At 42.8% G+C, this 18,355-nt stretch overlaps 1 protein-coding gene across 1 annotated transcript in view; it reads right to left on the reverse strand.

Moving 5' to 3' along the window:
* Positions 1-2,679: 2,679 nt before the first annotated feature.
* The window catches only part of tmem30b (transmembrane protein 30B), a 44,296-nt gene continuing 28,620 nt past the window's right edge, over positions 2,680-18,355 (reverse strand). Inside the window, exons 9-10 of the transcript XR_005946100.1 lie at positions 11,211-11,307; positions 2,680-2,755 (exon numbers count right to left, since the gene is read on the reverse strand). The gene's annotated coding sequence lies outside the window, so the exon portion shown is untranslated. The remainder of the gene's footprint in view (positions 2,756-11,210; positions 11,308-18,355) is intronic.

The raw sequence follows: 18,355 nt of genomic DNA on the forward strand, positions 1-18,355 counted from the left end.
TTCATCTGTCTGATCCAGCCATACTAACATCTGTGCCAGCTGTACCAGTACTGGCATTGTTACAATAGGAACATGCACAACAGAAGTTTTTGTTGTGGCTGTGAATATGCTTCACTTTCCTCTTTTTCTTAAGGGAGCCGAGAATAGCTTTTAATAAGCCTATCTTCAATTCAACCAGCTGCATCTTTTTCAATATAACCTTCTGGATGGTGATTCCATAATGCAATCTTCTTGTTTCGTCTGCTGTTAGAGGGTTAAGCTTGTAACGTTTTTCCTGAGTTGGAGAAAGTAAAATGGTCAGTGCAAACCAACATACCAAAGGGAAAACTATTTGATATTTAAGTAGCATTTTTTCACGAACCAAATATATTCAGAATTGCTTTTACTTATAAACTATTTCTAAGCTATTTCTTTGCTCCTCTAATTCTGCTATCTTGAGCATCCTTGATTTTATTCCCTTCACCACTGGTAGCCATGCCTTCAGTTGCCCAGGCCCTAAGGTCTGGAATTCCCTCCCTACACCTCTCTGCCTCTCTACTTAGCTTTCCTCCTTTAAGAAATTCCTCAAAATCTACCTCTTTGACCAAGATTTTGGTCATCTGACCTAATATCTCCTTATGTGGCTCAGTGCCATATTTTATAATGTTCCTGTAACATACCTTGGGATGTTTTATTACATTAAAGGTGCTTTATAAATATGCTGCTGTTATGACTGATGCTCTACAGGGTTGGTACCTAAAAACATTAGCTACTTTCCTTGACATTTGATAATTAAAAAAAATCTTTATCAAAAATTTATTGCAATTTTATAATTTTATAACTTGCTCTCCACTTCATTCATAAAGACACAGAATCCCACCAAGACATAGTTCCATCATCACCAACAGCTTACTGATATACGAAAAGGGGCCAACTTCATACGTAGGCCCCCAAGTTGAATGTTGGTCGGTTATTCAGCCAGTTTGGGGGGTGGGGGGGGTGGTGACGTTAGCACCTCCCACTCATTCACCCTGTGTTCACACAGGTCCATTTTAAAGCAGGTTAATTTTAAACTGGGACCAGTAAGCCCATCTACTTTTCCCCCCATCTAAATTCTTTGGCCAATGCTCATGCCACCACTAGTTCTAAACTTAAAAAAAAAATGACCTCTCAGGAAGGTCATTGACCTGAAACACTATCTCTGTGTCTCTCTCGACTTATACTTCCGGATCTTCCGAGTATTTCCAGCAGTTTCTTATTTCCGTCACCTGCAGTATTTTGCTTTTGTATTTGTTTAAAAGTGATGCTTTAAAGCATAGTGTATTAATAAGAACATAAGAAATAGGAGCAGGAATCAGCCATTCAGCCCCTTAATCTGCTCCATCATTCACTACGATCATGGCTGATCTTCTGCCTCAACTCCACTTTGCTGTCCACTTCCAATTCCCTTGATCCCCTGAGAGACCAAAAACCTGTCGATCTCAGCTTTAAATATACTCAACAATGGAACATCCACAACCCTCAGGGATAGAGAATTCCAAGGATTCACAATCCATTGGATGAAGAAATTTCTCCTCATCTCAGTCCTATACGATCGGCCCCTTATTCTGAGTCTGTGCCCTGCAGCCCTGGTGTTCTGGATTCCCCAGCCAGGGGAAGCAACTTCTCAGTGTCCACCCTGTCAATCCCCCTTCAGAACCTTGTACATTGCAATAAGATCACCTCTCGTTCTTCTAAGCTGCAGGTCCCATGCAGGATTTCTTTTAAAAATGGGTTTCAGTGGTTGGGATGTCAATGAGCTAACCTTGTTGTCTCCTCATGGAATGTAAATAATAAAAAATATTGTCACCCTGTTAGCGTCAATGATAACTTCCTCCCTCTCATTGTTTTGGAATGTAACTGGACCCAGGCATTTGCAAGAAATTTACCAAGTCTTCCCTTTCCAGCTGAGAACAGTGCATGATAAAGCAGGGGGTGGTCAACAGAATTGCTCAAAGGTACAAACCTACATAAAATAGTTCAGCAGGTATAAACCATCTGAAGGCACTATGCAATTTACAGGAAGTCTAGAGTACCATGATCTTTGCTTCCTTTCCTACAAAAGTCAAATCATTTTACTGATTAAGATGTTACGATTCAAGTAATGAAATTAAACGGGGGAGATGGTGGCATAGTGGTAATGTCACTGAACTATTAATTCAGAGGCCCAGGTTACTGTTCTGGGGGCACAGCTTCAAATCCCATTACAGCAGCTGACAGAATTTAAATTCAAATAATAAAATCTGGAATTGAAAGCTAATCTGTGATGGTGACCATGAAACAATCATCAATTACTGTAATAAACCCATCAGATTCAAGAAATCTGCCATCCTTACCTGGTCTGGTTTATGTGTGACTGCAGACTCTCAGCCGTGTGGTTGACTCTTAACTGCCCTCTGAAATGGCCTAGCAAGCCACTCAGTTCAAGGGCAATTAGGGATGGGCAGCAAATGAATTAAAAAATAAACGAAGGCCATTGCTCCCAGAAAACCTCACATGATCTGTAGTAACTTCTTTAACAAGAGATCTGATCACTAACCTTTGAAGGATGACGGGATAAATGTTTAATTAGAAAATTGATCACATGGACAATAAATACAGCGAGACAGAGGAATAGAATAACATCGAGAACAATCTGACCGAGTGTTGTGGTTTGCGTTGGTGCAGGCTTACTGGTCACCCACAGATTAAAGTCTTCTGGAATCATCTCCATCCTGACTCTTGATGTTTTGAGCTCCTTTAATAAAAGAAGGGGGGAAGAAAAAACATGCCTGAAACTTTTCAGAGCCTGGAAAATTGCAGCTCAGGTCGTTATTAAAGTCATCGTGTTAAGTGTCGGAAGGAGGTGAACCCACAGAGTCAGGAAGGTCTTAGGCTCAAGTCCTAATCAGTGTGGACTCAGTTTATCTCAGCTGGAACAGGGGGAGGTTTGCTACACAACAGGCATGATGGGCTGAATGACTACCTCCTATGCTGCGTGATTCTATGGTTGGACATAGTGCTGGGGAGGGTGTTATTGAATGATTATTGAATAGGCAAGCAAGTGTGGACATACGGTGTGGGTACGAACGACGCACACAAATAATGTGCTGCTAATCACGGTCAAGGCTCCTACAGGAAGAATGGCCACTTGGGCAAGTACTAGAGGATAATTGTCCAGAACAGCCCCCCCGCAGCAAAGAGTCAGGACAGGAGGGGATAATAATGGTGGAGAAATTTCAATGGAGAAGCAAAGTAAATAGCACAAAATTACATTTAAAAGTCACTTCCTTTTTTGTCAGTTTTGTGTCTGAGAGCATGCAGTGAGATCCACCATCATGCATAAGTTAGCAAACAACAAAGAAATAAACACTAACAGTTCCTCTGTGTCTGATTATGGACAGCATATTCTTCTCTACCTGGAAGTAAACATCTTACTTATTTAAGCCCTGAAACCTTTGGTAGAGGTTGACAGGATGGCCAATTCTGTGCAGGGATATTGCAGGTGTTTAATAACCTAAAAACATACCCTGCCATCACAGAGCACCGGTAAGCTTCCTGCTACCTGTACAGATATGATCACTGTACCCTATTGGCTTGCAAGTTTAATCGGAATTAAATACCAATAATCACAACCTCCAGTAGTTAGTCTATGCCTCCAGCCTCCATTATTCAACCAAGTTTGTTACTCCATCATTGACATGGCTCTGAAGGACTGCAGTCAACTTGACCCCAAAGTTACCCCTCTATCTCCTTAAACGTTACATCCTATAGGAGAAAAGTTAAGTGAAACTCCTTGCAGCATGATGAAATTAATCCTTTCACGTTGGTTTCTCCCAGAGTGTTGTTCATTGACTTAAGTGGTCTGGAAAACTACAATGTGGCTTTTCCAAATTGCAGTCACATTTTCATCGTTATTTGGACCTTTTGAATTGCTATTGATTGCTCACAAGAATAATTCCAGGGATAAAGAACTGCAGCGATGAGGATAGATTGGAGAGATTGGGACTGTTTCCCCTTGGAGAAAAGAAGGCTGAGAGGAGACATGATAGAGATCTTCAAGATCCCGAGGGACAGGGTAAACAGTGACATACTATTACCACTCCAGAGAGCATCACGAACTACAGGGCACTGATTGGAAATAATTGACAAAAGGTGTAAAAGCGATGTGAGGAAATTTTTTTTCACCCAGAGGGTGGTTGAAGTCTGAAACGAATTTCCTGAGAGGGTGGTGGAGGCAGGTTCAATCAAGGGATTCAAAAGGAATTGGATTGCCAATTGCAAAGGCCTTCTGGAAGTCCAGATATACTACATCTACAGGATCCCCATTATCCACTTTGCTTGTCACATCTTCAAAGAACTCTAGCAAATTAGTCAAACACAATTTACTCTTCATAAAACCATGCTGACTCTGATGGATTGCATTTTGACTTTCCAAATGCCCCATTACTACTTCCTTAATGATGGATTCCAACAATTTCCCAACAACAGACGTTAAACTAACTGGTCTATAGTTTCCTATTTTCTGCCTCCCCCCCTTTTTGAATAAGGGCGTTATATTAGCATTTTTCCAATCCATTGGAACCTTTCCAGAATCCAGGGAATTTTGGAATATTATAGCCAATGCATCCACTATCTCCGCTGCCACTTCCTTTAAGAACCTGAGATGTAGGCCATCGTGTCCTGGGGACTTCTCACCCTTTAATCCCAATAGTTTGCTCAGTACAGAATCACAGAATCACACAATGCAGAAGAGGTCCTTCGGCCCATCGAGTCTGCACTGACACAAGAAACACCTGACCTACCTACCTAATCCCATTTACCAGCACTTGACCCATAGCCTTGAATGTTATGGTGTGCCAAGCGCTTATCCAGGTACTTTTTAAAGGATTTGAGGGAACCCGCCTCCACCACCCTCCCAGGTAGTGCATTCCAGACCATCACCACCTTCTGGGTAAAAAAGCTTTTCCTCACATCCCCCCTAAACCTCCTGCCCCTCACCTTGAACTTATGCCCCCTTGTGACTGACCCTTCAACTAAGGGGAACAGCTGCTCCCTATCCACCCTGTCCATGCCCTTCATAATCTTGTACACCTCGATCAGGTCGCCCCTCAGTCTTCTCTGCTCCAATGAAAACAACCCAAGTCTATCCAACCTCTCTTAATAACTTAAATGTTTCATCCCAGGCAACATCCTGGTGAATCTCCTCTGCACCCCCTCCAGTGCAATCACATCCTTCCTATAATGTGGCACCCAGAACTGCACACAGTACTCCAGCTGTGGCCTCACCAAGGTTCTATACAACTCCAACATGACCTCCCTATTTTTATAATCTATGCCTCGACTGATAAAGGCAAGTGTCCCATATGCCTTTTTCACCACCCCACTAACATGCCCCTCCGCCTTCAGAGATCTATGGACACACACGCCAAGGTCCCTTTGTTCCTCAGAACTTCCTGGTGTCATGCCGTTCATTGAATACTTCCTTGTCAAATTATTCCTTCCAAAGAGTATCACCTCACACTTTTCAGGGTTAAATTCCATCTGCCACTTATCTGCCCATTTGACCATCCCGTCTATATCTTCCTGTAGCCCAAGACACCTAACCTCACTGTTAACCACCCGTCCAATTTTGTGTCATCTGCAAACTTACTAATCCTACCCCCAACATAGTCATTTATGTTGTTTATATAAATGACAAATAATAGGGGACTCAGCACAGGTCCCTGTGGTACGCCACTGGACACTGGCTTCCAGTCACTAAAGCATCCTTCTAGCATCACCCTCTGTCTCCTACAACTAAGCCAATTTTGAATCCACCTTATGAAATTACCATGTATCCCATGTGCATTTGCCTTCTTTATAAGTCTCACATATGTGACCTTGTCAAAAGCATTGCTGAAATCCATATGAGCTGCATCAGCTGCACTTCCCTCATCTACACACCTGGACACCTCCTCAAAAAATTCACTTTTTCTCTAGTGATGGTGATTGTTCTAAGTTCCTCCTTCTCTATACTCTCTGCACTACCTGTCACTATTGGGGTGGTACTAGTGTCCTTCACTGTGAAAACTGAGGCAAAATGGCATCTCTGCCATTTCTGTGTTCCCCACTATTAACTCCCCAGTTACATCCTCCAAGGGACCAACATTCACTTTAGCTACTCTCTTTCCTTTTATAAACTTGTAGAAGCTTTTGCTATCAGTTTTTACATTTTGTGCTGGTTTTTTTCATAATTTACCTTTGCTCATTTTATTATGTTTTTAGTAACCCTTTGTTGATCTTTAAAAGTTTCCCAATCTTCCAGCCTGCCACTGACCTTTGCAATTTGATATGCCTTTGTTTTTGCCTTTATGTTATCTTTAACTTCCTTGTTTAGCCATGGATGCTTTTTCCCCCTCTTACCATCTTTCTTCCTCTTTGGAATATATCTTACTTGGGAGGAATTAAATATCTCCCTGTATCCTTTGTCTGGACAGGTCACCTACTCTTCTGCTCCATCTTCTCCCTGCCGAGAGAATTCATCAACAGTCCCTGGCAAATCTAAGAATTCACCACACTACCTCCAAAAACATTCCAGAATACTTCTAGACACTTTGCAACAAAAAAAGTTCTTTAAAATCACCGTACCTGCAATCTGGGGGAATAGAAACAGAAACATAGAAACATGGAGTAGAAATAGGCCATTCGGCCCTTCGAGCCTGCTCCGCCAGTCATTATGATCATGGCTGATCCTCCAACTCAATAGCCTGCTCCCGCTTTCTCCCCATACCCTTCGATCCCTTTTGCCCCAAGAGGTATATCTAACTTCTTCTTGAAAACATACAATATTTTGGCCTCAACTACTTTCTGTGGTAATGAATTCCATAGGCTCACCACTCTCTGAGTGAAGAAATTTCTCCTCATCTCAGTCCTAAATGGTCTACCCCATATCCTCAGACTGTGACCACTGGTTCTGGACTCCCCCACCATTGGGAACATTCTCTCTACATCTACCCTGTCTAGTCCTGTTAGAATTTTATAGGTTTCTATGAGATCCCCCCTCATTCTTCTGAACTCCAGCGAATATAATCCTAACCAACTCAATCTCTCCTCATATGTCAGTCCTGCCATCCCAGGAATCAGTTGGGTAAACCTTCACTGCACTCCCTCTGTAGCAAGAACATTCTTCCTCAGAAAAGGAGGCCAAAACTGCACACAATATTCCAGGTGTGGTCTCACCAAGGCCGTGTATAATTACAGCAAGACATCCCTGTTCCTGTATTCGAATCCTCTGGCTATGAAGGCCAACATACCATTTGCCTTCTTTACTGCCTGCTGCACCTGCATGCTTACCTTCAGTGGCTGGTGTACGAGGACACCCAGATCTCGTTGCACATTCCCCTCTCTCAATTTATAGCCATTCAGATAATAATCTGCCTTCCTGTTTTTGCTACCAAAATGGATAACCTCACATTTATCCACATTATACAGCATCTGCCATGCATTTGCTCACTCACTCAGCTTGTCCAAATCACACTGAAGCATCTCTGCATCCTCCTCACAGCTCACCCTCCCACCCAGCTTTGTGTCCTCTGCAAATTTGGAGATATTACATTTAGATCCCTCATCTAAATCATTAATATATATTTTGAATAGCTGGGCTCCCAGCACCGATCTCTGCGGTACCCCACTAGTCACTGCCTGCCATTCGGAAAAAGACCCGTTTATTCCTATTCTTTGTTTTCTGTCTGCCAACCAGTTTTCTATCCATCTCAATACACTACCCCCAATCCCATGCGCTTTAACTTTACACAATAGTCCTATAAATATTGCTAGTGCAAGGCAACCTTGCAACACAACACTTTTTGTTTGAGACTGATTTTTGAATTCTTTGCCAGGACTAACATTGCCCAAATTAGGGATCCTGGCATCATATCAGCTGGTTGGGTTCTGTGACTGCAGGATGGCATTGATTCCTGGCTAAGGGATGCCCCTGTGCACCCTTCTCCTTGCAGAATGCCACACAAGTTACAAAGGAAATGTCCAACAGTGCAGGACATCCTTCAAATAGCTTCCCTTGCACTAACTTCACCGGTGCTGAGCAAGATAATTTCTAGCCCACAGACTTTGAAAAAAAACAATTATTTTTTCCAGAGCTTGGACCATATTACTTTGATGTACTTCCACACAAACATGAAAAGAAACATTGTTTATTTATAAAGGCGAGCAACATAGATACATTTAAGGGGAAGTTAGATAATCGCATGAGGGAGAAAGGAGTAGAAGGAATAGGGTTAAATGAGGAGAGGTAGGAGGAGGTTTGTTTGAAGCATAAATACTGGCACAGATCAGTTAGACCGAATTACCTGTCTCTATGTTGTGATCTCTATCAAATATAAAGTGTGGTCTTAATAATTTTCCCTTTGCACAACTGTTCCCGTCTCATACCATTTACTGCATTGTGACATCACAATGAGGTCTTTTCCCCAAGTGTGTAGCTAAAGAATTGTTTAAAACCTAACAATGAATAAATAATAATAGTTTAGGCAAAGGATATTGCTCATTTTAATGAGGAATAAAAGTCCCAGGAGGATTTCAGAAGTTTCAATCTCAATGTAATTTAAGCACTGATATATTTATCTGTCATACCGCCTTTGGATTTAAAAAAAAACACCTGTGGTACTAAAGTAAATCAGTGGCTGTGAGTAAAAGGCTTGTTTATAATACTTGAATTAAATTACTGTTGAGTATTCCTCAACCGTTCACAGTTCTAGAGGTAAGGTGTGTTTAAGATTCAAATTATTTTTGATAATCATGGGAACTATTCTTTTTGAGTCCCTTTGCATGTCTTACAGTTAGGATTATTTTCATGAAAATTATTTAACAAACATTCCTTTGATCCAAAAACTGGATGTTTCTTTTGGGGTACCCTGGGACATAGACCCTTTCCCTGGTGTATAATTCCAACACACTTCACTTGCCCTTTGTCCAAATGGCTATTCTTTGTCATTGAACCTACTGAGACTGAATCAGGCCAGCTCAAACATGGAGGCCATAATTTTATGAACCTGTCCACACTTTTCAACAGGGGTCAATCAGGGCTGGCTAACTTTTGTTACCCCTTCCCTCGGTGATCGTTCATTCCCGAGGGCCAGTCTGGCTGAGATCAGCGGACTTTATTGATGTGACTTTCAAGGCCATATTTCATATTAATGCAACAAGAGGATCAAATGAGGATTAAACTCTTGATTTTTACACTGGACAATGCTGGAACGTACCTCCCACCTGAGTTAATTGGGTTTCCTAAACTGGAAAAGAAAAGATAGTAAAATTTCTAAATGAGGGCTCTCATGATAGGCCACCCTATTTGCGAGCTATTCTTACCAGTCAGTGACCACTAGACTCTCCTTCTCTGCTTGAACATATAAACTCTGAAGAGCTTTGCTCAACAGACTTTGTATTGAAAATAGAAAGATGAGGAGGGACATTACCTTCTTAATAGTGTCACAATCAGTCTTCTGATGTCACAAACCTTTGCTCATGACAGCTTGAAACAGTTAAACACACTTTGGTGGAACTTTAAAAAAAAACTGGCTGACAAACTTAATCTGTTTCTGGCTTTAAAACAAGGTCAGAAATGACCAATTTCACAAGATCTCTGACAAATTTACAGCTCTGTAAGCGAGGCCTTGGATGATATTCAGGCATCCTGGATGGCCACTAAGGTTGCCAACCCTCCAGGATTGGCCTGGAGTCCCCAGGAACTGAAGATCAATCTCCAGGACACAGCTCTGTGCAGCCCTGGAGAAAAATCATAGAGACATTAAAAAAGTTTTTTTTTTGTAATTTTCTTTGAACATTCCTCTTTGCCCAGATATAAAAATATTGAAAATAGGGCGGGGGAGGGGGAAAGGCTGCTTGGCTGACAGTCAAGCATCATCCAATTGAGTAATGAGTCTTATTGCTTTCCAGTTGGTGTAGGAAGGTAGTACGTCAGAAGGATGGATACATTGGCTGACTAATGGCTGGAGTGTGGGGGCAAGACATGTGATGAAACCTCAAGGAAAACATTTAATCACAGCTGGCAATCCTAGTGGCCACCCTAAACAGGCATTAGGCCCCTTACACATGCAAATGAGGGGCCTAATGTCTGATTAAGAAACTCGCTGCCAAATTGTTCAGACAAGAGCAGAGCATATGCCAAACTTCTCAGGCTTTCTGCTGTGGCTGCAGTGACCACCCGCATTATAGGCTTTTATTCTACCTTCATGTGGGGAGCCAGGAAGAGCTTCTCCACAACACCCATGAGGGCAAGCAGGCCCATGCTGAGCCCCACTCTTGCCCGAGAAACTACCTGCGGGAAGCTGCCAGAGATGCAGCTGACTGAAATAGGACTTGTTCAACAAAAAAAGGCATCGACTCTGAATACTGACTAACCCCAGCAGGCAGTTCTGGTCCTGAAAATAGGCCTAAACGAAGCTTTTGCCCAAACTTGACTTTGATCTTTATTTCCTGTTTCTTTACTTGAATTTCTGAATTCAATGGTTTTTGCCTTTTTTTTCTTTTCAGTTTAGGAAATAAATGAACAAGGCTGGGAAAAGTTACAAATTCATCAGCATCTCATCTGAGCATGAAGAATATTTTAGTCTGCTCCTTGACAACTGTTGGTACGAGCGTTGCCAACCCTCCAGGAGTCTCCAGGAATTGAAGATCAATCCCCAATCCCCAATCCCCAAGCCACTGTTGTGTGCTACCCTGGAGAAAAATCATAGCAGCATTAAAAAAGATTTTTTCGTCATTTTCTTTGAACATTTCTCCTTATCTGAACAAAAGAAATTGAAAATGAGGGAAAGAGGCTGATTGGTTAACAGTCAAGCATCATCCAATTGGGTAATGAGTCTTTTTGTTTTCCAATTTGTGTAGGAAGGCTGTGCGTCACAAGGTTGGATATGTTGGCTGACTAATGGCAGAAGTATAGGGGCAAGTCATGTGATGAAACTTCCAGGAATTCACTTAAACATGGTTGCAATCCTTTGGTATCTGTGTGGTGCAGAAGATGCCCGGATTAATTCTTGGTCAAAGATTAGTCAGATGGTTTCAGCCCGTGTGGTAGGAGGAGGGCAACACTTAACCTAGTACGAACAAATTCTTACGAGAAAACTGGTGCTGGAGGTTTTTAATCTGTAGAAACTCCTGCATTTCACAAGATGAGATGTTAAGTCAAGACATACCATTCATTGGATGAGATATTCAATCAAAACACGTCAGGCACCGGATGAGTTGTCTGTTCAGGTGGACATTTACAGTTGGTCAATATTCATTCCTCAACTATTATAACAAAAAAGAGTAACTGGTCAATCATCTCATTGCTGTTTGTCAGATTTTACAGTACAGAAACTAGCTGTGATATTTGTCTACAGGGTGATGTCATTTTCAGTTCAAAGTAATTCATTTGAAGTGCTTTGTGATACATTGACAGAAACAAGCCTTTTGCTTGTTTCCAATTTGTGTAGGAAGGCTGTGCCTTCCTACTTTCTCCCTCCTTGTGTCAGTATAATCGTTTAGGTAGAAGTTATGTTTTACAAAATATTCAATGGGTTGGATTTGTAAAGTACAGTGAATTTTGCAGTTAATACTACATTGATTTATTTTTGCCATTAAAAATCTGGGCATGAAGGAAACTTCTTGCCCATAATTAAATCTGTAGGGATATAAGAACAGGAGTAGACCATTCAGCTCCTTGACCCTGTTTTGCCATGCAACTTGAGCATGGCTGATCTGTATTTAAACTCCATTCACTTGCCTCTCTTCCTTAACCCTTAATCTCCTTACTGAACAAAAAATCAATCAATTTCAGTTTTAAAGTTTCCAGTTGGTCAATCTCAATGGCCTTTTGGGGACGAGAATTCCAGATTTTCACTACCTTTTGTGTAATGAAGTACTTCATGACATCACCCCTGAATCGTCTAGCTGTAATTCTGAGGTTATGATGCCTTGTTCTGGACTCTCCCATCAGTGGAAATAGTTTTGTTCTCTCTATCCTATCCAAGATCAGACCCATGACTTTGACCTCACAAAATGTCTTATTTAGCTTCCAGAAAGTGTCACAGAAGTTTAACTGCTTGAACCAAATGTGATCAATAGATGCTAGGCTTAGTTATAGTATTTCTGACTAGCAATTACTTGCCCCAAGCTGCTCGGAAGTGTCACAATAAGCTGTCTACTGTCTGGAAAAGCCCTTATATTCATTGACAAGCAACTATTTCAGTAAATCTTGACTGCTGATTAAGAACAAAAGCAGAAAATGCTGGAAAAATGCATCTGTCAGAGAAGAAGGGGAATACGGACTCGAAATGTCAACTCTGTTTCTCTCTCCGCAGATGCTGTCAGACCTGCTGAGATTTTCCAGCATTTTCTGTTTTTGTTTCAGATTTCCAGCATCTGCAGTATTTTGCTGCTATCTGCTGATTAGGTATGTAGCCTAGACGAATATAGGAAGTGCAGGGATGAAGTAAAAAAGGAAATAAGGAAATCAAAGAAAGGGCATGAAAAAAGATTAGCAAGTAAAGTTAAAGATAACCCAAAGATGTTTTACCAACACATTAATACTAAAAGGTTAGCTAAGGAAAAAGTGGGACCCATCAGAGATGAAGATGGAAACTTTTGTGTTGATGCAGAGGCTGTGGGAAGGGTTTGAATGAATATTTTGTCTCCGTGTTTACAAAGGAAAGGGAGGATGTAGATATAGCAGTCCAGGAGGAACACTGCGAGATATTGGATGGGATAGTCATAAAGAGAGAGGAAGTACTCGAAGGGTTGAAATCCTTGAAAGTTGATAAGTCACCAGGGCCAGATGGATTGTTTCCGAGGCTGCTGAAGAAAGTCAGGGAGGAGATAGCAGATGCTCTGAGGATGATTTTCCAATCTTCACTAGATACAGGGGAGGTACCAGAGGACTGGAGAAATGCAAATGTAGTTCCATTGTTTAAAAAGGAATCAAAGGAAATGCCAAACAAGTATAGGCCAGTTAGTCTTACATCGGTGGTGAGCAAATTAGTAGAATCAATCCTGAGAGATAGGATTAACTGTCATGTGGAAAGGCATGGATTAGTCAGGGATGGTCAGCATGGATTTGTTAAAGGAAGGTCTTGCCTCACAAATTTGATTGAATTCTTTGAGGAAGTGACAAGAAGGGTTGATGAAGGTAGTGCAGTGGATGTTGTGTACATGGATTTTAGCAAGGCATTTGACAAGGTCCCACATGGCAGATTGGTCATGAAAGTAAAAGCCCATGGGATTCAGGGTAATGTGGCAAACTGGATAAAAGGTTGGCTTTGTAACAGGAAACAAAGGGTAAAGGTCGATGGATGCCCTTGTGAATGGAAAGTTGTCTCAAGTGGTGTTCCACAGGGTTCGGTGTTGAGACTCTTGCTGTTTGTATTATATATTAACGATTTGGACGTGAATGTGGGGGGGCACAATTGGGAAATTTGCAGATGACACAAAGATTGGCCGAGTAGTGGATAGTGTAGAGGATAGCCATAATCTCCAAAATGATATAGATGGGTTGGTGGAGTGGGCGGTAAAGTGGCAGATGGATTTTAACATAGAGAAGTGTGAGGTGGTACATTTAGGTCAAAGAGTTACAGGGATTACACAATAAATGGGAATATACCAAGAGGGGTAGATGAAGTGAGAGATCTTGGCGTACAAGTACACTGGTCCCTGAAGGCAGCAGTTCAAGTAGACAAGGTTGTAAAGAAGGCATATGGAATACTCTCCTTCATTGGCAGAGGTATAGAATACAAAAGTAAGGATATAATGTTGGAATTGTATAAAACACCGGTGAGGCCACAACTGGAATATTGTGTGCAGTTCTGGTCACCACATTACAGGAAGGACGTAATAGCTCTGGAGAGAGTGCAGAGGAGGTTTACAAGAATGTTGCCAGGGTTAGAAAAGTGTAGCTACGAGGAGAGATTAGATAGGTTGGGGTTATTTTCCTTAGAACAAAGAAGGCTGAGAGGTGACTTGATTGAGGTGTACAAAATTATGAGGGGAATAGATAGAGTGGGCAGGATAAAATTGTTTCCCTTGATGAAGAATTCTAGAACCAGGGGATATAGATTCAAGATAGGTGGAAGAAAGTGTAGGGAGGACATGAGGAAGAACTTTTTTGCGCAGAGGGTATTGGTGTCTGGAATTTGCTGCCCAAGTTGGTGGTAGAGGCAGAAACTTTAAACTCTTTTAAAAAGTACCTGGATCTGCACCTTAAGTGCTGTAAGCTGCAGGGCTATGGGCCGGGTGCAGGAAGGTGGGATTAGAAAGGGCACCTGGGTGTCCTCGGGCTGGCATGGACAAGATGGGCTGAATGGCCTCCTTCTGTGCTGTAACTTTTCTATGGTTCTATGTCCCTTTAAACCAGAGCCAAGACTTCAATCTGAAGAAAGGTCAGAATAATTGACAACATGGTGTTATGAGGCCTAGGATTTTTATTTGAGATAATAATTGAAACAAGAAATGGGTTTACTGTTAATTTAATGAGCATTTTGGGATTTGAGAGATGGAGCCAATTCCAATCTTACTGGATGGGAAATTTTGAATAGAAGCTGTTGAGGGAACAGGTGAACTGTTATTTCACAATAAACTGCTGGAGAGAACCAGCACTTATAGATTCCAATTCCTAGTTCTGAAAATACTCAAATACAAATCAGTTGAGTCTCTAAAGCAACTGGTTCAAAAGTTAATTTGGATAAAGGAAGTTTGTGTTTTACTGACTCTGTAAATGGGGGAAGGTGGTGTAGTGGTAATTTTAATGGGCTAGTAATCCAGAAAGTCCAGGCTAATTCTTTGAGTAAATGGGTTTAAGTCCCACCATAGCAATTACTCTGGAGTGATGTACAGGATTGTAGAGATCCAGATTGTACTCAAACATTGACATAGCTCCTACTCTGGGATTTTTCTGATGAGTTTCCAAGATTGAGTTCAGCTAAGACCTGATCCTTTTAGGTTGCACAATAAACCTATATGAGCTATTGTTTCCATTCCAGTTGGAAGCAGAGAATTAAGTAAACTGTTAACTGTATCAGTCCCAATTACTGAGAGAGTAGAAGTTTATTTAATGTCCCTTTCAAGGAGCAGTTCTGAAAAACTGGTGGTCAAACGAAACTTTGTGAAACTATGACCTAGTATATGGTTCATATTTCCACACCATTAGTGACTCGACTGAGTCTTTGGATGACTGGTAGCATCTCCAGTTCTGTCAGAATTTGAACCCTGATCTATAGAGCCTGGTGAGTGGAAGCAACTCTAAATTCTAGTTTGACCTCCTGAGGGGATTTTTGTGCCTGGTGGAAATGGCTGCTCCCCCACCTTCCTATATATGGTTGTGGGAGCACATAAAACCATTCCGCCATGTTGGACTAACCAGCTACAGTCATGGAAGGCGCAGTCATGGCACGACCTGCCAGACTCTTAATCAGCCTGAATTCTTTCGTTATTTTACACATTTCTCCAAGGAGATGAGTATGAAGATGTGAAAATAACAGCTACTCATTAGACGTCAAAACTTATAATCAGTATTTCCATCCCCAAAATGGAAGGGTTTGTAGAGTGAAACGGTGCATTATTTACAGATGTAGCTTGTGTTTTTTTTTTCATTGACGGGATGTGGGCTTCGCTGGCTGGGCCAGCATTTATTGCCCACCCCTAATTGCCCTCGAGAAGGTGGTGGTGAGCTGCCTTCTTGAACCGCTGCAGTCCCTGTGGTGTAAGTACAACTGCGGTGCTGTTAGGGAGGGAGTTCCAGGATTTTGACCCAGCGACAGTGAAGGAACGGTGATATATTTCCAAGTCAGGACGGTGAGTGACTTGGAGGGGAACCTCCAGGTGGTGGTGTTGCCATGTATCTGCTGCCCTTGTCCTTCTAGGTGGTAGTGGTTGTGGGTTTGGAAGGTGCTACTTAAGGAGGCTTGGTGAATTCCTGCAGTGCATCTTGTAGATGGTACACACTGCTGCTACTGTGTGTCGGTGGTGGAGGGGGTGAACGTTTGTGGATGGGGTGCCAATCAAGCAGGCTGCTTTGTCTTGGATGGCGGCAAACTTCTTGAGTGTTGTGGGAGCTGCACTCATCCAGGCAAGTGGGCAGTATTCCATCACATTCCTGACTTATGCCTTGTAGATGGTGGACACACTTTGGGGAGTCAGGAGATGAGTACTGGTTGCCGGATTCCTAGCCTCTGACCTGCTCTTGTAGCCACAGTATTCATATGGCTAGTCCTGTTCAGTTTCTGGTCAATGGTAACCCCCAGAATGTTGATAGTGGGGGATTCAGTGATGGTGATGGCATTGAATATCAAGGAGAGACGATAGATTTTCTCTTGTTGGAGATGATCATTCCCTGGCACTTGTGTGGCATGAATGTTACTTGCCACTTGTTAGCCCAAGCCTGGATATAGCCCAGCTCTTGCTGCATTTGAACATGGACTGCTTCAGTATCTGAGGAGTTGCGAATGATGCTGACTATTGTGCAAACATCAGCGAACATCCTCATTTCTGACCTTATGATGGAAGGAAGGTCATTGATGAAGCAGCTGAAATGGTTGGGCCAAGGACACTACCCTGAGGAACTCCTGCAGTGTTGTCCTGGAGCTGAGATGACTGACCTCCAACAGCCACAACTATCTTCCTTTGTGCTAGGCATAACTCCAACCAGTAGAGAGTTTTCCCCCGATTCCCATTGACTCCGGTTTTGCTAAGGCTCCTTGATGCCACACTCGGTCAAATGCAGCCTTGATGTCAAGGGCAGTCACTCTCACCTCACCTTTGGAGTTCAGCTCTTTTGCCCATGTTTGAACCAAGGCTGTAATGAGGCCAGGAGCTGAGTGGCCCTGGCGAAACCCAAACTGGGCGTCAGTGAGGAGGTTATTGGTAAGAAAATACCACTTGATAGCACAGCTGATGACCCCTTCCGTCACTTTTCTGATGATTGAGAGTAGACAGACGGGATGGTAATTGGCCGGCTTAGATTTGTCCTGCTTTTTGTGTGTGGGACATGCCTAGGCAATTTTCCACATTGCTGGATAGATACCAGTGTTGTAGCTGTACTGGAACAGCTTGGCTCGAGGTGTAGATAGTTCTGGAGCACAAGTGTTAAGTACTATTGCTGGAATATTTTCAGGGCCCACAGTCTTTGCAGTATCCAATGCCTTCAGTTGTTTCTTGATATCACGTGGAGTGAATCGAATTGGCTGAAGACTGGCACCTCTGATGCTGGGGACCTGCGGAGGAGACTGAGATGGATCATGCACTTGGCACTTCTGGCTGAACATTGTAGCAAATGCTTCAGCCTTATCTTTTGCACTGATGTACTGGGCTCCTTCATCATTGAGGATGGGGATTTTTGTGGAGCCTCCACCTCCAGAGAGTTGTTTAATTGTCCACCATCATTCACGACTGGATGTGGCAGGACTACAGAGGTTAGATCTGATCCGTTGGTTGTGGAATTGCTTAGCTGTGTCTATCACTTGCTGCTTATGCTGTTTGACAGGCAAGTAATCCTGTGTTGTAGCTTCACCAGGTTGACACCTCATTTTTAGGTATGCCTGATGCTGCTCCTGACCTGCCCTCCTGCATTTTTCATTGAACCAGAGTTGATTCCCTGGCTTGATGGTAATGGTAAATGGGGGGATATGCCGAACCATGAGGTTACAGCTTGTGTTCGAGTACAATTCTGCTGCTGCTGATGGCCCACAGCACCTCGTGGATGCCCAGTCTTGAGTTGCTAGATCTGTTTGAAATCTATCCCATTTAGCATGGCGGTAGTGCCACACAACACGATGGAGGGTATCCTCAATGTGAAGGTGGGACTTTGTCTCCACAATGACTGTGTGGTGGTGTCTTCTACAGATACTGTCATGGACAGATGCATTTGTGACAGGCAGGTTGGTGAGGATGAGGTCAAGTATGTTTTTCCTTCTTGGTTCCCTCACCTCCTGCCGCAGACCTAGTCTAGCAGCTATGTCATTTAGGACTTGGCCAGCTTGGACTGTAGTGGTGCTACCAAGACACTCTTGGTGATGGACATTGAAGTCCCCTACCCAGAGTACATTCAGCACCCTTGCCACCCTCAGTGCTTCCTCCAAGTGGTTTTTAACATGGAGGAGCACTGATTCATCAGCTGAGGGGGGATGGTACCTGGTAATCAGGAGGAGGTTTGTTTGCGCATGTTTGATCTGATGCCATGAGATTTCGTGGGATCCAGAGTCAATGTTGAGGACTCCCAGGGCAACTCCCTCCCGACTGTGTTCCACTGTGCCTCCCCCTCTGCTGGGCCTGCCCTGCTGGTGGGACAGGACATACCCAGGGATGGTGATGG

The sequence above is a fragment of the Carcharodon carcharias genome, chromosome 19 (genome assembly GCF_017639515.1).
Source record: "Carcharodon carcharias isolate sCarCar2 chromosome 19, sCarCar2.pri, whole genome shotgun sequence".
Classification (NCBI taxonomy): domain Eukaryota; kingdom Metazoa; phylum Chordata; class Chondrichthyes; order Lamniformes; family Lamnidae; genus Carcharodon; species Carcharodon carcharias.